This window comes from Lactuca serriola, chromosome 1 (assembly GCF_051521515.1).
Source record: "Lactuca serriola cultivar US96UC23 chromosome 1, Lser_US96UC23_V15, whole genome shotgun sequence".
In the NCBI taxonomy this organism is placed as follows: Eukaryota; Viridiplantae; Streptophyta; class Magnoliopsida; order Asterales; family Asteraceae; genus Lactuca; species Lactuca serriola.
In genome coordinates, this window is record NC_136408.1 from 245,043,919 (window position 1) to 245,061,443 (window position 17,525).

The 17,525-nt window shown below is 38.3% G+C and overlaps 1 long non-coding RNA gene across 1 annotated transcript; it reads right to left on the bottom strand.

The window, feature by feature from the left end:
- Window positions 1–1,915: 1,915 nt before the first annotated feature.
- On the bottom strand, window positions 1,916–2,800 carry LOC145072902 (uncharacterized). Its single transcript, XR_013691190.1, has 4 exons — window positions 2,660–2,800; window positions 2,380–2,480; window positions 2,069–2,189; window positions 1,916–1,986 (listed from the first exon to the last, which is right to left on the bottom strand). It is a non-coding gene; the product is annotated as an uncharacterized LOC145072902 (long non-coding RNA).
- Window positions 2,801–17,525: the final 14,725 nt, after the last annotated feature.

Consider the following 17,525-nt stretch of genomic DNA (forward strand, 5'->3'; position numbering starts at 1 on the left):
TGTTGTAGCAAGGGCATTTCTGTTATTTTATAGTTTCTTTCAACTGCAATCCAAATTTGGTTTTCCTAATGATTTGTGATGTTAATATTGCTTTCTCTTGGAAATTGAAACAATTAGAAAAGTCCAAAAATGTCATGAATTAAAAAAGATTGAAATTGTTTACAAACATTAGTAGTAGACTTGCCTTCTCCAAGAGGTGTTGGAATAATTCCTCCAACAACAACATAATACCCATCTTGTCTTTCTTTGACTTCATCGAAAACAAACCAACAAAACCTAAAAAATGCAAACACCCAAATCATTACACAACAAAATCTAGAATTTATACATACTTAAATCACTAAATCAGTCGTATAATATCTCGGTTGGAAAAGAGCTGCATTTTCAATGGCCATTTACATAATCTCATTTGGCTTTTCTCTTTTAAAAATATTCTCCAAAATCATTTTGAAGTTAAAGATTCTTCGAAATCAATTTTATAGCTTTTGGGGATTAAATGCGTATTTAAAGGAATCAGAATTTGCCATGGAAATAATGAAATCCATCAAACAAAAAAACAGAATAATTTTAAATCTGATATTAGATATGAATATATGGGCTTATTAAGAGAAACTATATATATATATATATATATATATATATATATATATATATATATATATATATATATATATATATATATATATATATATATATATATATATATATATATATATATATATAAAGAGGAGGCATCATAAGGCCTCATGCACCAAAAGGGTCTTGGGGAAACATGCCTCCAAAGGGGACATCCATTAGCCCAAATCCATAACCACCACCCATGTATGGCGACATGCTGCTACCATATGGCCCCATAAATGAATCCATTCCAGGCTGCATCCCATTCTAGTAAGGGTTGTAAGGGGAAGGACCTGGCAGCATCATATAGTTTTCAGCTACAAAGTCCTGAAATGGCCTCCACTGTATTTATGTTGTTGAAAATATAAAAAATGTCAACAAAAGACCCCATATGAACAATTGAGAAGCTACTAAAGGTATATAACAGTAACCGGAGCTCTACCATTTGGCATGTTAACTTTCTTCTTCTTCTTCTTTGCTGAAAAGAAGAAAGGAAAATGTTAGCCAATAAATTCATACCAAAAATTTTATTAACAAAAAAAGGTGGGTTGTAAGAAACAAAATTCACTTTATTTTTTAATAAAAGACAAATTTGTCATAATACAAATTAAAACTCAAACATGTTTGTTCATTGGCTCAATCATAGCAAAGGAATGAGATTGAACTCCATTCCGTTCCATTTCCTACCAACCAAAGTAACATATGACATATTACAACTTTTGTATATTCTGATTCCTATAACAGATTCCATTCCTTCCACAAACAGATTCCATTTACCTGGCTCACATCATGTTTCAATTCTAAAGAAGAAGATATACTTTTTGAAGAAAGGCTCGTATGCAGTAATAACTACATCCGTCTCAACTCCTTTGAGTCTCAAATTCACCAAGTATACCTAAATAAATTTATAAAAAAAACGACATTATTTAAAAACAATTTAATGGTGGATTGAATTATGAAATTATAAACGATACCTTCACTAGATTTTGTGCTTCTCTTCCTTTTTCTAGAGATGGTCTACAACAATAAAGGTCTGTAAACAAAATATCCAAGAAGGGTAAAATAGGAATTTTGATAGTTTAAAGAGTAAATCATAAGGTCCCTTAAAATCTAACTACCTAACCGACTTTTTTTCAAAAAACACGACTCTGCCCTTCACCAACCCCCCAAAAAGAACATTAAATTTGGTCATTTTGGTACACTAATCTTTTGGGCCCCCTTGGTGGTCTATGGATCGTTAAATATTTTAAAATAATGATTTTGCCCTTCACAAAACTTCAAATTGACTTTTGGAAAACTTACCGTTGGGTTAGTGGCCAAAAGATAATCTCCAACAATCTGAACTTTGTCATCACATTCAGCAGTTATCTTGGCATATGCAAGAAAGTAGATCATTTATAAAATAAATAAATAAATAAATAAATTTAAGATGTGAAAGTTGAGACTTTACCATTTTGACTTTAATGTACACCAACTCTTGAATTTTTGCTTATCTTGAACTTAAACCACAACTTTCCAGTTATGCCCCTCCTTTTCAAAATCTTTAACCATCTGCCCATTTTGACTATCCTCTTTTTATATGGTTAGGAAGAAAAGTTAGTCCATTTATGTTACTTTACACATAGAAGAAAATACTTGCAAATACAATTTTTTAGCTGTAAAGTATGGTGCTACTTAAAAATAGTTTAAAGATGCTAAAATTAACCAAAAAATACTTACGTTTACTTATAATTAAAAAAGTTACAAAAATTATAAAGTTACCTCATCGACACTTGTAATCCTTAATTTTGAAACAAATTTCTTCAGTGGCATAGTTATCTTTAGGGAATTCTCTATTGCACCTTGTAGTTGCTATGATAGCTCTGTAGTAACCTAAGTTATGTAAGGAATGGATATTAGCTTTCTCTATAGAATTTTTAATTTTGAGTAATGGAATGCATGAGACATCAACATTTAAGGGAAACCTTTAATAGAAGCTTATGAAAATTTTGATAACTGAGTCAAAAATGTTTTCTTTATGGTGTACAGTGAAGAATCAAACCTAGACAGAATTTGGACTTTGCTGAATATATTTGTTGATACATGAGAATCCATATATCTGCCCACAAGGAAGACAACAGGATAAGTCACATTCACAAAAAAAAAAAATACAAAAATAAAAAGATAATTAGGTCTAGCAAATTCACTGAAACTGTTATGCAGTCGGAAAACCTAAAATGCAAATAAGTTCACAAGCGATGAACTGCATCAAACTGAATATCAATTCTTATCAACAACTCCTTGATCCGTTGGGCAGGTCGACCATGCCTTAGGCTGGGCCGACGATAGAGACAACCTGGGCGGAAAATATTAGATACATAGAGGAATATTGAACCACATGCTGCCTTTTTCACGTTCAATCCGACGTCTAGCCACTTTATGGTTTTCCTCATTCTCATGGTGATGAACATAATGAAGATGTTAAGAACGTTGGAAACAAAAATGTATGAATAGTCTATAATTATTAAGTCAAAACCGGTTTACCCGGAAATCGGTTCGGTTCCAAAGCGGTCCAACCCCAAAAAAATCCGAACTTATATAAACCGGTTCGGTTTTACTGAAACCGGTTCAGAAAAAGCCGGTTCAAAAACGGTTCGACGCATATAAGTTTTTTTTCCTTTTTCTTTATTTTTGTTTCCTTTTTGGGCTAATAAGTGTAAAATAAGAATGAGTTTTTTTTGTTTAGATTGTATTGCTTCTTAGTGATGGGGCTGGAGAGTTTTTTCACCTGCTAGGCAAACCAGTCAACATTTAATCAAACTTACCATCCCTAAAATTAAGAACCAAAGCAGCAAAATATTTGTCCCCCACTGGCAGATCTACATTGGATTCCGGTGTATCCCGGGATGCCCCTCAAAAAAAATTTAGTAGTATAAATTTTCCGAAAAATTTCGTTTATTTTGCGTTCCTTAATATAAATGTGTTTTGCGAAAAAATAACAAAAGCTCTAGTTGGTTCAGTTGGTTATGACGACATGGTGTTTTTCCGGAGGTTGGAAGTTCGAATCTTGGGTTTGACATATGTTAATTTTTTTTTGTTTATCAGTTTCTATCCTATATCCCTTCAACTTTTTTCTTATTTCTTATAATTCTAAAATTGTCCCACATCGGCCATAAAATGAAACATAGCCACTATACATCTGTTATATAAGCAACACAAGAATCTCAATTCTCAACAAGTTAAACCTTTGAATGGGTTTGGGTTTAAACCCGAAACCGAGTTTGGAAAATTGAAAAGCTAAGAAACCAAACCCATTGGTTTGGGATACCCCTTTACGTTGACCCTGGCTCCGCCACTGTTGTCCCCAATCAAAAATTGAGTAGAGAAAAGAAAAACAAAACTTTACGCTGATCCTTCCGATATGAGTGAAGATAAGGTTGACAAATTGGGTTGACATTTTTGCTGCTATGAGCCAGTTGACTTCACTGTAGAGACGAACTGAGGAAGCGGTAAAATCGATTTAAAAAAACCTTTGCTATAAAAATGAAGAAAAGTAAACAAAATACCTACTTCCTTCCTTTCATGACCAAATGAAGCCTCTACATGCTTCAATCTTCAATCTATGGTTGAATGAGAACCCATATGTTGAAATCAATCTACTAAAGAAAAAAAAATCAATACAAAGTTGAAACAATAAAGGGTCGTTATTCACAACTTCAAAACAATCATCATGGCTCTCATTTAACAAAGCCTTTCGTTTAGATCTGTCCATGAATCTATGTATTCTTCCCTGATTTATCATATCAGAAAGAAGGAACACTTCGATGTTTGTATGTTATAAAAGGGAATAAAAAGAACCGACTTCTCTGCTGCAATTAACCTCATGTTCAATAGCCAAGTTTTCTGCTGCAACTAACCTGATGTTCAACAGCCTCACTAATATGCAGAGCTAGCTGAACCACCGTAGCTCCACCCTAACATGCACCGATCATCAAATTATCAACAGACCCATTAACTTGTGTGTTGCAATTATTACCATCATATAATCAGGTAACTGGTCGAATTATGGAGCATAAGCCCCTCGATTCCTACCTTCCCTGCATGAATTGTGCTCTACATATAAGAATGATAGATACATGACCGACCGGTAGCATCAGATGTGTTTCTCGTCAAAGCGTCGTCACAATTTTTTTTCCAGCTACAACATTCTTCAAGTTTAAAATTGATATTAATCGAACATTAGATCAAACATCTGGCGTGCCAAATGAAATATAGTTTGAAGTAACAAAATCATACCTTTAATGGATTGGAAGTATCTAGAAGGCGAGAAAACTGCCAACATGAGATTCTATAAGAGGAATTACAACACATACCTAAAGAAGAAACAGAGACCGCTAAGAGATTGAGTCCGACTCAAGCTAGTGAGTGAAAGGCGTGGCAAGAGCATTCTATCAACGGGACACAGGGCTCTCCTCAGCTTTGAGCTCTTTCCCCGACTCAAGCGAGTGAGAGAAAGGCATGGCAAGAGCATTCTATCAGCAGGACACAGGGCTCTCCTCGACTTTGAGCTCTTCCCCCGACTCAAGTGAGTGAGTGAAAGGTATGGCAAGAGCATTCTATCAACAGGACACAGGGCTCTCCTCGGCTTTGAGCTCTTCCCCCGTTCTTAGGATCTTATGAAGAAAGGCTAAAGATCGTACTGAACACAACCCTATGATAATGGAAACAGGATAAGATGAAAAAGGGAGCGATGGAGCAGAAATCAAAACATAGAAACAAAGTGGGTTTCTTTTATCTTTTTGAGACCGATGTAATTGAAGGAGACAAATGTAAATTTGTAGAGGGGTGTAGAACGAAGTACCTAGTGGTGGTGCGCAAACATCTTACCACCGTCGATCAATCTTCTAATTCATGGATTGCAACCCAGGTGAGTAAAGTAGGTGAAGTGAAGTGGTGTGGGTTTGAATGAAAAGAAGAAAGCTCCGTGGCAAAACAGGAAGAAAAATAGCATACAGAATAGAAAAATCATAAAAATTTTTATGTAGCATCCTAATGTATTATAAGGTGTTCTGGTAAATTTTCATGAATTTCGGATGAGCAGAACTATTTCTTTTGTTTTTAGTCCATTATAAATACAAAAATCTGTGAAAAATAGAACACATTATCAAAAATTCTGAAAATATTTTTCTGAGTCTTCCACCTCTAGTAAGAGCTGCGAAAATTGTTAGATACCATTTTCACACTCTCTAAAGTGGCTTTGAGATTTATTGGGACTAAACAAAAAGAAAATCAAAAGTCATACTAAACAGTAACAAAAATCGATGAAACTTAATGAGGTGCCATCATTATTTTAAGGGTCATCCACGAATTTATCTAGGATTTATAGACCTCAGAAAGTATTTTATATGATTTAAGCCCTTGTTTTCTTGTAACAATTTTAATAAATCAAGGAAATGATAAAAAAAACTCTTCGGATTTACCATATATTCATGTCATCTTACTAGGAATCTGGGGAAATTTTATTTCGAATTGAGGATTTTTAGATTTTTTTATAAATAAAATCATTTACATGCACTATTAACAATGTACTTTGATCATCAAGCTCTTTAGCTTGAGTTCATCACATGCATCACGGTTTGAAGACCATGCATGGACATATGTTGGTCATAGTGATGTTTTCAAAGGAGATACTTGAATGCATAAGGTATATGAACCTTTAAAACTTGTAAAAATCCGTATTTTAGGATTTGACATAGGTTTTGGTCCTTGGATTTCACCATTAAACAACATGCATGTTGTTTTTGGGTGAAACCCTACCACCATCATCATCAAACTCGACATTCATGGATATGTTCATGAATGTTCATAAAGAATGGTGTAGAAGAATGAGAAGTACAAGAAAAACATTTAAAACAAGAAAGAAAAATGAAAGAAAATGAAGGATTTTTGTGATTACCTTGAAGAACAACCTTAGAAGACGAAGATTTGAAGGTTGAGAGGTGTTCATGGCTGGAGGATTTCGTGGGTTTGGAGAGAGGAAGAGAGAGTTTGAGTGTTGTAAAGAGTGGAGTGTGAGAGACAGAATGAAGGGGAAGTTGAAGTGTAAGAGAAGAATAAAATGATTGAGTTTTTTTGGGGAATATGGGTGCCTTGGAGGAGGTGGCCGACTTTATGAGTGAGAGAGGCTCCCTCTCTCTTAAAATTTAAATTATATGCATTCCCTCTTCAATTTTTTTAAAATCCTAATTTTTAACTAATAAATTATGATTAATATTTGATAATTTAAATTTTTATGTATTTGATTATATCCCATAATTTGATTATTTAAATTTGATATTAGGAGGTTCATAGCAAATCTTATAGAGTTTTTAGGTTCTAAAGTTTATAAATTTGGATTTTTGGGCTCTTTAGGATTTTTGGAACATTGTTTGATATTCAGCATCATATTGAAATGAAATTAGAATATTTTAATTTATTTTTAGGGTTTTATACCGTTTTTCCATTGTAAGAAAGTTTGAAGTTTATTCTAACTCAGGTATTGGCATTTCCTACAGTAGCTAAACAACTTACTAGAATCATAAGAGTCAAGTATATTAGTCCTAGATTTTAGTTGGATCCTAGTTTATGCAAGATTTTGACCTAATTTATACTACTAGGCCATGGCATGTTGTGCATATATGGTTTTTTTATAAAAAGATGCATGAGTCCGAGAATGACCTGAACTTGACAGTTGTCACAGTCTCACCCACTCAAAAAGAATTTCGTCCTGAAATTCATTCTATGTCATCATTTTTCATAGTTTGGAAAAAGTTGTGGATACTTTTCTTTCATGAAGTCCTCACACTCCCAGGTGTACTTCGGCCCGTGCTTTGAGTTCCATCTAAATTTCACAATCGGAATCCTACTCCGCTTAAGTTGTTTCACCTCGCTGTCAAGGATTTCTATCGGTTCCTCAACAAAGTTTAGCTTATCATTGATCTTAATTTCCTCCGGAGGTACTATCAATGCTTCGTCAACTAAACATTTCTTACGATTGGAGACAAGGAATGTGTCGTGAATGGCGCTTAAATCTTGGGGTAATTGGAGTTTTCCCATTTCTTGATTTCCTCAATCTTAGTTGGGTCTACATGGATTCCTTTTTCGCCGATTACATGGCCAAGGAAATGTACTTACCAAATCCAAAATTCACACTTAGTGAACTTGGCATACAATTTTTTATCCTTCAATAGTTCCAACATTAGCTTCAGATGTTGTTCATGATCTTCCTTGGTTTGCAAGTAAACAAGTATGTCATCAATAAATACGATTACGAACTTGTCCAGGTATGGTCTAGAGGCCCTGTTCATCAAATCCATGAAAACAGTTGGCACGTTCGTTAGTCCAAAAGGCATGACTAAGAACTCATAATGTCCCTAACGGGTTCTAAACGCTATTTGATGAATGTCTTCTTCGTGAGCTCTTAGTTGATGATATCCTGATTGGAGGTGGATCTTTGAGAAGTATGAAGCACCCTAAAACTTCTGGAACAAGTCATCAATTCCAGGAAGAGGATATCGATTCTTGATTGTCAACTTGTTCAATTGTAACATCGTGATTTTCACCATAATTTTTTTTTTCTTTTTAAAACATTTATTTAACAGAATACGTTAGCGGAAGACTTAGTTTTTAAAACATTTTCAAATCACAACATTACCTCCAAAATCAAAATCATGATTCTATCTCGTTTAAAAGTAAACAAAGTACTTTAAAGTAAAGAATCAAAACGTGTCCAAGAGTGGTATCGTTAATATAAATCTACTACCCATAAGAACCCCTCTCACCAAAGCCAATCTTTTAAACTACATGCACCAATCAAGGCACAAAAGAGAAAAGATACAAGTATCAGCCCCTGCTGAGTGAGTTCATAAAGTTGCACATAAAAATACAAACCCTAAATGGGTCAATCATTCATTTTATGATGAAGCATAAAAATGATAGACAAATACCACTTAGAAAACAACCGCATATCATAATTGTAGGGTCCGTTAGGTGTTGCGTCTTGGGCTCGTTCTTTAGTCCAATTTTGTATCCGGATTGGGCCTGTACATCCGTGATTTTATGTTCTAGGTTTTAGTATATATAGATGCTTGCATGCATCTTAGTACGTAAGATTTGAAGTCAATCATTCATAGATATTATCTTTATCGTTTGTAACCCTAATAGCCTCTACAACGGAGGTTCTTTGTCGAGCTCTTCTGAGGCTTGAATCTATTGAATCATTCGACATATTTTGATTCACTCTTGTGCTTGATATTTCTGTTTTACGTTTTCATGATTAACTTGTTTAAAGATCTAAATGATCAAAGAATTATTTAACTTATCAATTGGTATCAGAGCAGGAGACTGTGTAATTCGTACACATCTCTTCTGTGAAAGAAGCGATTAGGGTTTATTCTGCATTCATTGATATTCATTGAGCCGTCACTCCATAATTGACGTATCTCATTAATTATTCATCTTGCCCTAATATTACGTATTACAAAGTATGATCTTATAACAGGTTACACGATCAAGCATGGACGATTCTTAGTCCAATCCCATCAACATTTCAAACAGCATCAGATCAACCACCAAGATTCCAATTCTCTATACTCAAGACTATGAAGTATGGACGCACCACTTTGAAGATTACATTATTGGATCTGAAGATAACGAGTATCTGATATGGGAAGCTATCACTTCTGTCCCTTTCGCTCACTCAAGCACGTCCAGGATCATTAAAACTCAAAAGGAGTATAATGATCTATTAAAAGATGTGAAAGACGTCATTCAGGATGAAAAAGGAGAAGTTCCAATGCAACATTAAGGCATTGAGACTAATTCGATTCGCTCTTCATTCCGACACGTTTCGATTGGTTAGTTCTTGTAGTACAGCAAAAGAAATCTGGGATCGGCTGCGAGAGCTGTACTCCACAGATGAAGATCTGGAACATTCGATTCAGACCCTACTTCTCTCAGAATTTGGAGAATTCAAGCAGATGTCGGATGAGGTTGTTACACAAACATTTGATCGGTTCAATCATCTTCTCAGCAAGATGATCAAGCATGACATTGAAAGAAAGCTTATCGAACAGAAGGTCACATTCTTAAATGGTTTGAGACCCGAATGGAGGGCTGTTGTGTCAACGGTTAAAGCGCATGAGCAGTTTAAATCATATTCCTTGGCAAAACTGGTGGGGATTCTGAAATCCCAAGAAAAGATTATGTTGCAAGAGAAAAGCGTGGTTTCAAGCTTGGGGTCTTTGGCGCTCTTGTCCAAAGGTAAGAATGTAGAAGAAGAATAAGAAGATTTGAATCTGGGAGATTACGATTTAACGGCTGAAGACTATGCTATGATGGTATCAAATCCCAGAAGGTTCATTAAGAAGAAGTTCCCTACCAACAAGAATCGAAATTGGTAGGGAAGCTACAGCTCTGAGAAAGTGAAAGAGGTGCCGAAAGTTGAAGAATCAAAGAAGGAAACGAAAGGTGAAGCTGACTCTGGTGTCAGTTGCTTCTACTGTGGTGGGAAAAATCACTACGCAAAAGATTGCGTGCTGAAGAAGATGGCAGAGAAAGATGAGGAGAAAGATGAAGAAGCAAGTCTTATGAAAAGACTAGAAGAAATAAAGAGGAAGAAAGCTACCACTAATCCCTCTATGAATGCTCTTATTGTGCAGGGTTCGGTAGATGATGATGAGTTCGGTGGCGTGCAAGTGTGGTCGATTGACTCAGAAGATGATGAAGTGAGAAAGCCCTCTCATGGAAAGGCTTATGTAGCAAAGAGTGGTGAAGCTGATGGAAGATGTCTGATGGTGACAGATGTATCTCAGATGAGGGGATACAACACTGATGGTGGAAACGAAGAGGCTAAGGAGCGAGATGATTTGTGCTTTACAGTGAAACCTCTCAGTGTGCAGATCAGTGAGCTGGATGAACTGATCAAGAAGGTACAATCTATTTTTGTTTCATTTAAAATTCCACAAAAATCATATGAAAAAGAATTAAATAACTTGGATTCAAGAATTTCGAATCTAGATAGTTGTTTAACTCAAACACGGGTCACGAATTCTAATCTAACTGACCAAATAAGCAGGGTGTCATCCAAGAGTGAGGAGCGAAGGATTTGGATAGAGCAGAAAGAGTTGGATCTGGTTAAGTCTAGGGATGAGAACATTTATTTGCAAAGAGACAATCTCAAATTATTAAAACAGAGGAATGTTTTTTGTTTAATTGCCAAAAGGCTTTATGCTAACATTACTCAACTGCATTTAAACTGTGAAGTAGGACAGAAGATACATCGCATGATTTTACCCTTCCTTGAGTTTAAGGAGGATGAAATCGATGCCGAAGCATACAACTGTGAAAGTGTTGTATCTTTTGATGATGTCAATCCTACTTATATGTATGGTCTGGACAAAATTGAATCTTTTATAAAGTCCAAAGACCATAAGGACATGCTTAAAAATCTTTTGGATGAAAATGATAAGTTGAAACTCAGGGCCGAAACCATACAAAAATTTGACTCATTGAGTACCAAATTGAGTTCAGAAAATAAAATTGATGTTGAAAATGCATCTGAACTTAATGAGGATGATGACATGAGTGAAATTTCTGTAGAGGATGTTGTTGACTGTTCTGAGTTCATTAGGAGCAAACCTGAAAACCACAAAAATCTGATTTCTAAAAATTCTATGGAATTCGCTCGTTTGTCCAAAACTAAGTCCCCAATCCTTAAAGAAAAGGTTGTTGTGCTTCAAAAGGTTAGAAAAACTCCCAATCAGGTTTATAAGGTCACGGGAGTAACCGAACATCATACATCCGAACTCACTGCCATAGTGAATGAAGATAATGCAGATGGATGTGATGAGTTTTTCTGGTCTGCACCAATAGACAACGCAGATGAAACAGTCGGTTTGTCGGAGCGAACATCATGGAAGGCCAAAGGAAGATATGTACCAAGTTCCAGTGGCACAAAAGAGATTCCAGTGGAAGAAGTCACCTCAACTAGCGAAACCTCTTCCATGAAGAGTGAACCTGTTGCTAAGAAGCCGAAACAAAAGGCAAATATCCACAGACAACCGAAACAGGTGAAAAATCAAAAGCAGCAGAGAAACTTGAGATACAAGAAAAATCTCTCAGAGCGAAAGCAGTTTTGGCACTCCCAAAATCCTCACTACACTCTCTTTGACAAACATTCTAAGTCAAAAGGAGAAGAAAACAGGAGTAAAAGGGATTTCGAATCACCGATTCAAAAGAACTAGAGGAAGACTTTCGGGCCACAGGAACAACAAAACCGAAAGGATAGGTTCAGTCCCGAAAGCAACAGCAACCGAAGAGCTAGTTTCGGTCCACCAAACAACAACAAGCAAAGACCAGATTTCAGCCCGTCAAGCTTTTACAATAAAAACCGCAGTTTCGGGCCACCAACCTACAACACCCGAAAATCAAGCTTCGGTTCATCATCAATCAGCAACCGAAAGTCTAGGTTCGGTCCCTCAAATGACAACAAATGAAAGGGTCATTCCAAACCTCAAGTCAGGAAAGATTCTCATTCGAATTTCTTTTCCTCTAATTCGTCTCGTTCTCAATCTTCCTCTAAGCCTAATTCTGGTCCTACACCAAATTCAAGATCATCAAAGGATCTGAAAGGAAAAAGGAAAATTTCCTCAGCTGATGAAGACCGAAAGTAGGCTAAAGTTCAAACACCAGAACCTAAATCCAAAACACCTGCATCTAATTCTAATAAAATCAAAGTATTTACTATTAAAATAAAAGATTAAACAACCTTAATAAAACGAACATATCTCGTTGATGTTTCTCTTACTATTCCTGTTTCTATAAAAGGCTCATGAGGACCCAAGAAACTTTGGGTTCCTAAATCTGCTTAATTTTTGCAGGTTATAAGTGACGAGCAGTTTGACGAAGAATGGTACATAGACAGTGGCTGATCGCATCACATGACAGGAAGGAAGGAAGAGCTAAGGGAGTTTTGGTCTCTTCAAAATGGTGGCAATGTCAAGTTCTGTAACAACTCTTATGGAACGATAAAAGGTTATGAGATGATAACAAATGGAGATTTTACAATCAGAAATGTGGCGTATGTAGAGGGGTCGCATCAGAACCTCATCAGTGTGTCTCAACTGGTGGGAGGAACCGGTCTCAAAGTCTCGTTCGATGATGAAGGTTCAAAAATTATAGAGAAGAAATCCAACAAAGTCATTCTCAAATCAGATCGAAAAGGTGAAATGTTTCCTCTAAATCTCAGACCAATCAAAGGGAATCCAGCACTATGTCTTTTATCCAAAGCTCACTCAGACGAAAGTTGGTTATGGCATCGAAGGCTTTCACATCTCAACTTTAAAGACATCAACAAGCTTGTCATCGGCGGTCATGTTCGAGGTCTTCCATTGCTCAAGTTCGATCGTGAACACTTGTGCGCTGTATGTGAAATGGGGAAACAAAGTCGCCAAAGTCACCCATCGATTATAAACACGAAAGTTGTTGAACCACTTGAGTTACTTTACATCGACTTATGTGGTCCATCATCAATCGAAAGCATTGGTGGTAACAAGTACATTCTTGTTATTGTTGATGACTTCTCACGATTTACTTGGGTATGTTTTCTAAAGCACAAATCTGAGGCGACTCCCAAACTAAAGATATTTATCAAGCAGGTCGAAGTGCAACTGAGGAAAGTCGTTTGAAATATTAGAAGCGACAATGGACTGGAATTGAAGAACAAAGAATTCAAAGACTTCTTGGCAGAAAAGGGGACCAGTCACAACTTCTCATCCCCTTATACACCTCAACAGAATGGAATTGTCGAAAGACGAAACCGATCCTTGTGTGAGGCGGCCCGAACCATGCTAAGCTTTGCTTCTCTTCCTTTATATTTCTGGGCTGATGCCATTGCTGCATCATGTTTTACTCAGAACAAGTCTTATCTTAACAAGCGTTTCTCTCTCACTCCTTATGAGATAATCAACAACAGGAAGCCGAATGTCAAATTCTTCCACGTGTTCGGTTCCAGGTGCTTCATCTTCAACTCCAAAGAACATCGCAACAAGTTTGATGTCAAAGCTGATGAAGGTATCTTTCTGGGATATTCTCTTACTTCAAAGGCTTATAGGGTTTTGAATAAGTGTTCTAAAAGAATTGAAGAAACCTATTATGTGACGTTCGATGACAATTACGTCAAGAAGTTGAAGTCCACTGAAGAAGCAATAGGAGAGATTTTCTCTCAAACAGGTCAAGTCACAGCCTGTATCGCCAATCTCTTTGACCAGTTCATGGATCTATTTGATGAACCTGAGAAAGCAGCTCACTCTGAAGCCAAGGCAGCAGACAACAAGATTGATCACCTTAAGAAGATCGTCGAAGATGCAGCCAAACAAATAGGAGCGGAAGAACCAGTTCGAAAAGAACCTCCCCATAGTAGTACTTCGGTTGAGGGGGAGAATCTATCCTCTTCAAATGAGCAGGACTCACATATTCAGGAGGAGAATCCAATTTTTGACACACCCGAAAGCCCCTCTGCACCCAAAAGTCCTGTTGCACCCGAAAGCCCCTATGCACCCGAAAGTCCAGTAACACCCGAAAGTCTAGTAACAACCGAAAGTGTGGATCAACCCGAAAGCCCTGTTGAAGAAAGATTTCTTGGCTCATCATCTGTCGAGGGGGAGAATTCCGATATGCTCTATGATGATGACATTCAATCAGAGTTGGAAGAAATGGTAAATGTTGAATTGGATCCATCCTATGGTCCAAAATTTCCTCCTCTCACCAAATGGACCAGAGATCATCCAAAATTTCCTCCTCTCACCAAATGGACCAGTAGGAGACGTATGATAGATGATTGTCTTTGTGATATCATCTAGGTTTGCTATTACCTGATATGTTATATGCTAGCATGATATGTTGTATGTGATAGTAGTACAATTCGGTTGTTAGGACCGAAGGGTAGTCAGACACCCCGGATACGTCTGACAGTATGTGATGATATGTTTGCATGTTGGCTTGATACGTTATATGGGATAGAGGTAGTAGGAGGGGACCAGTCCCCGAGTTCGGTTATTAGGACCAAAGGGTAGTTCAGGCACCCCAGATATGTATGATAATATGTTTATGTCATGTTATATGTGATATTAGTAGTAGGGGTGAAATAGTCCCCGAGGTTCGGTTGTTAGGACGATAGGGTAGTCAGCGCCCCAGAATGGCTCGACATGGGTAGGTCAGCGCCCCAGAATGGCTAGACACGGGTAGGATGGCACCCCAGAATGGCCGCATGGGTAGGTAGGCACCCCAGAATGGCCATACGGGTAGGTTGGCACCCCAGAATGGTCGTACCGGCTAGTTCGGGCACCCCATAAATGTTTGGCAATATGTATGTGATATGATTGTATGGTATGTGGTACGATGGGGGAACTCACGAAGCTTCGTGCTTACGGTTTTCAGTTTTGGTTTCGGGTATCCAGTTTTCAGAGAAGGAGCTCGGGAGGGTTCCAATGCACACACCATGACAAGTCAACCTGGGATGTTTTACTCTGATAATTAAACAAGTGTTTGGAAAGGAGACTATGATTTGTAATATAAACCCTTTTTGTAAGTTTGAACGACTTAACTGTGAATTAATAATGTTTTTTAAAAGAAATTTTTGGACCGTATTTTTTGGGGCGTTACAAGTTGGTATCAGAGCCTTAGTTTGAGGGATTCGGGCACACTCTCGGGTGTGTCTGAACTCAAACTGAGGAAGTGGTATAAATTTTTCAAAAAGAAAGACCATAATTATAAAAGGGTTTTTGAGGAAAGAAAAGGGTTTTAGAAAAAGCAAAAATAAACTTTGGAAAAAGAAAAGGGTGTGGTACATGCAATCAGCCGAGCTCAAGTAAGTATCCCAAGATACCCATACAAGTTATGTTATGATATGATTATTAGAACTGCATGCTAGATTAGGACTAAGGATCTAGGATGATGCCTTATGTGCCTGTTTTATGTGTATGAGCTTTATGAGATGCATGCTAGAATAGATTCCTGAGTAGAGGATAGAGCAATATGATTGGATTATGTGGTTGGATTTTCCCTTGTCTGAATGCTGCTTGCTTTCTGCATTGTGGGATTCTGAGTGATGGGAGTTAGCCAATAGGTGAATACGTCACGTCACATTTGGTCAGGGTTGAATAATCTCAGAGTATTGGATTTGGCCCGATTGTGCAGCTCTCGTCTGAGTCTAACCATTGCAGGGACGAGTCTTTTACTCGAAGGATTCTCTGAGCCTCGTCACATGTGATGGTATTCAGGTGATGGCTAATTGGCATCACAAGGAGGCCATCAACAGCTGAGGACTAGTTTGGGTTGAGTAAGAGGTTTTCCTAGGGTAAGCCTAGGATGAGATAATGCTGAGAGCTGTAGTAGTAAAGAGAGGGACCTGGTGGAGTCGAAGCAGTTCTTGAGGAAAGTACGGATAGATATGGAAGGTAGTATGGGCCCATACTACTGAAAGCAGAGGATCCGTAATCGATTCGATAAAGGCCAAGATGAGACCGGGAACCTTGGAGAGTGTGTTAGACCTCTCGGGAATATGTATGATCCTGACATTTACGCATGTATTTTGAGCATGGCGACCACGCGACACGGAGCAGGAGGATCAGGATCAGGTTCGGGCGCGGGATCCGAGAAAGTTGATGTTGGGTTATGCGAGTCCATCGCGTCTGAGATTACGAGAGGCATACTTGAGGCGACCCCGATCATTTTCGGGTCGCCTCCGAGCTTTAAGGAGTGATGTAGCGTCTGGCCAGGCGAGTACGCGCACACTGTCCTTCAACGACTTCAGAGGTAGTGGTGCGCCGGATTTTCACGGGGTGAAGGACACCATTGCTGCCAGAAGATGGATCGCAGACATTGAGTCTGCACAGTTGACGAGCTTCTACCCGCAGGGGTCGAAGGTCCGCTTTGTGGCGGGAGGTTTGAGAGACAGAGCTAGAGATTGGTGGTAGTTAGTTGGTGACTCATTGGGAGCCTTGGTCGTCGAGGCTATGACCTGGTCAGACTTTGTGACCAGGTTTAGGGCGGAGTTTGCACTGGCAATGGAGCTTCAGCAGCTCGCCAGAGAGTTCCTAGACATGAGACAGACGACAGAGTCAGTGGCGGAGATTACCGCCAAGTCTCGGGAGAGGGCCTTATTAGTGCCTCAGTATGCAGGGGATGATGAGATGCAGAGGACCCGCTATCATGACATGTTGGGAGCGGATATTTGGGAGCATGTCAGCTTCTCGGCATGCCCGACCCTAGGCTCTATGATTGCCAGAGCTCGCAAGGGAGATCGATTTGGAGCATATTGCGAAGAGGAGGTCAGATCAGACATACACTTTGGAGGGTCCCAGGAAGAGACCCAAGACTTCAGATCAGTAATTAGTAGGTCGGCAGGGCCGAAGTCAGTGCAGCACGTGCAGGAAACCGCACGAGGGAGTGTGTCGTTCCAGGGGTTCAGGCTGCTACAAGTGTGGCAGTGATGGTCACGTTAGCAGGGACTACCCACAGGGAGGAAAGCCCATTATCTTTTCACTACAATCAGGTGGGACACAAGAGGACCGACTACCCGACGATGAGGGGAGGAGCAAGGAGTGCGTCTGCCCTGACGATTATGAGGATTACGGATGGGCAAGAGGGTAGGACCTTGCAGTGACAGATGAGGGAGATTTGGATTACAACAGGGAATGTTGCAAGTACGTATCTATGGCTATTTTCACTTTTGTATGAATTAGGGAAGTTCTTACCCCGGACTCAGGGGATAGTATGAATGTGTTGTCTCTCTGCTTGTATTCGGATTGTATTTGGAATCGTTTTGCCAAGTGCATACCAGGAGTTATTAGTAGCTAGTGTAGGTCATCTTTCACTTCGGGTGCGAAGTG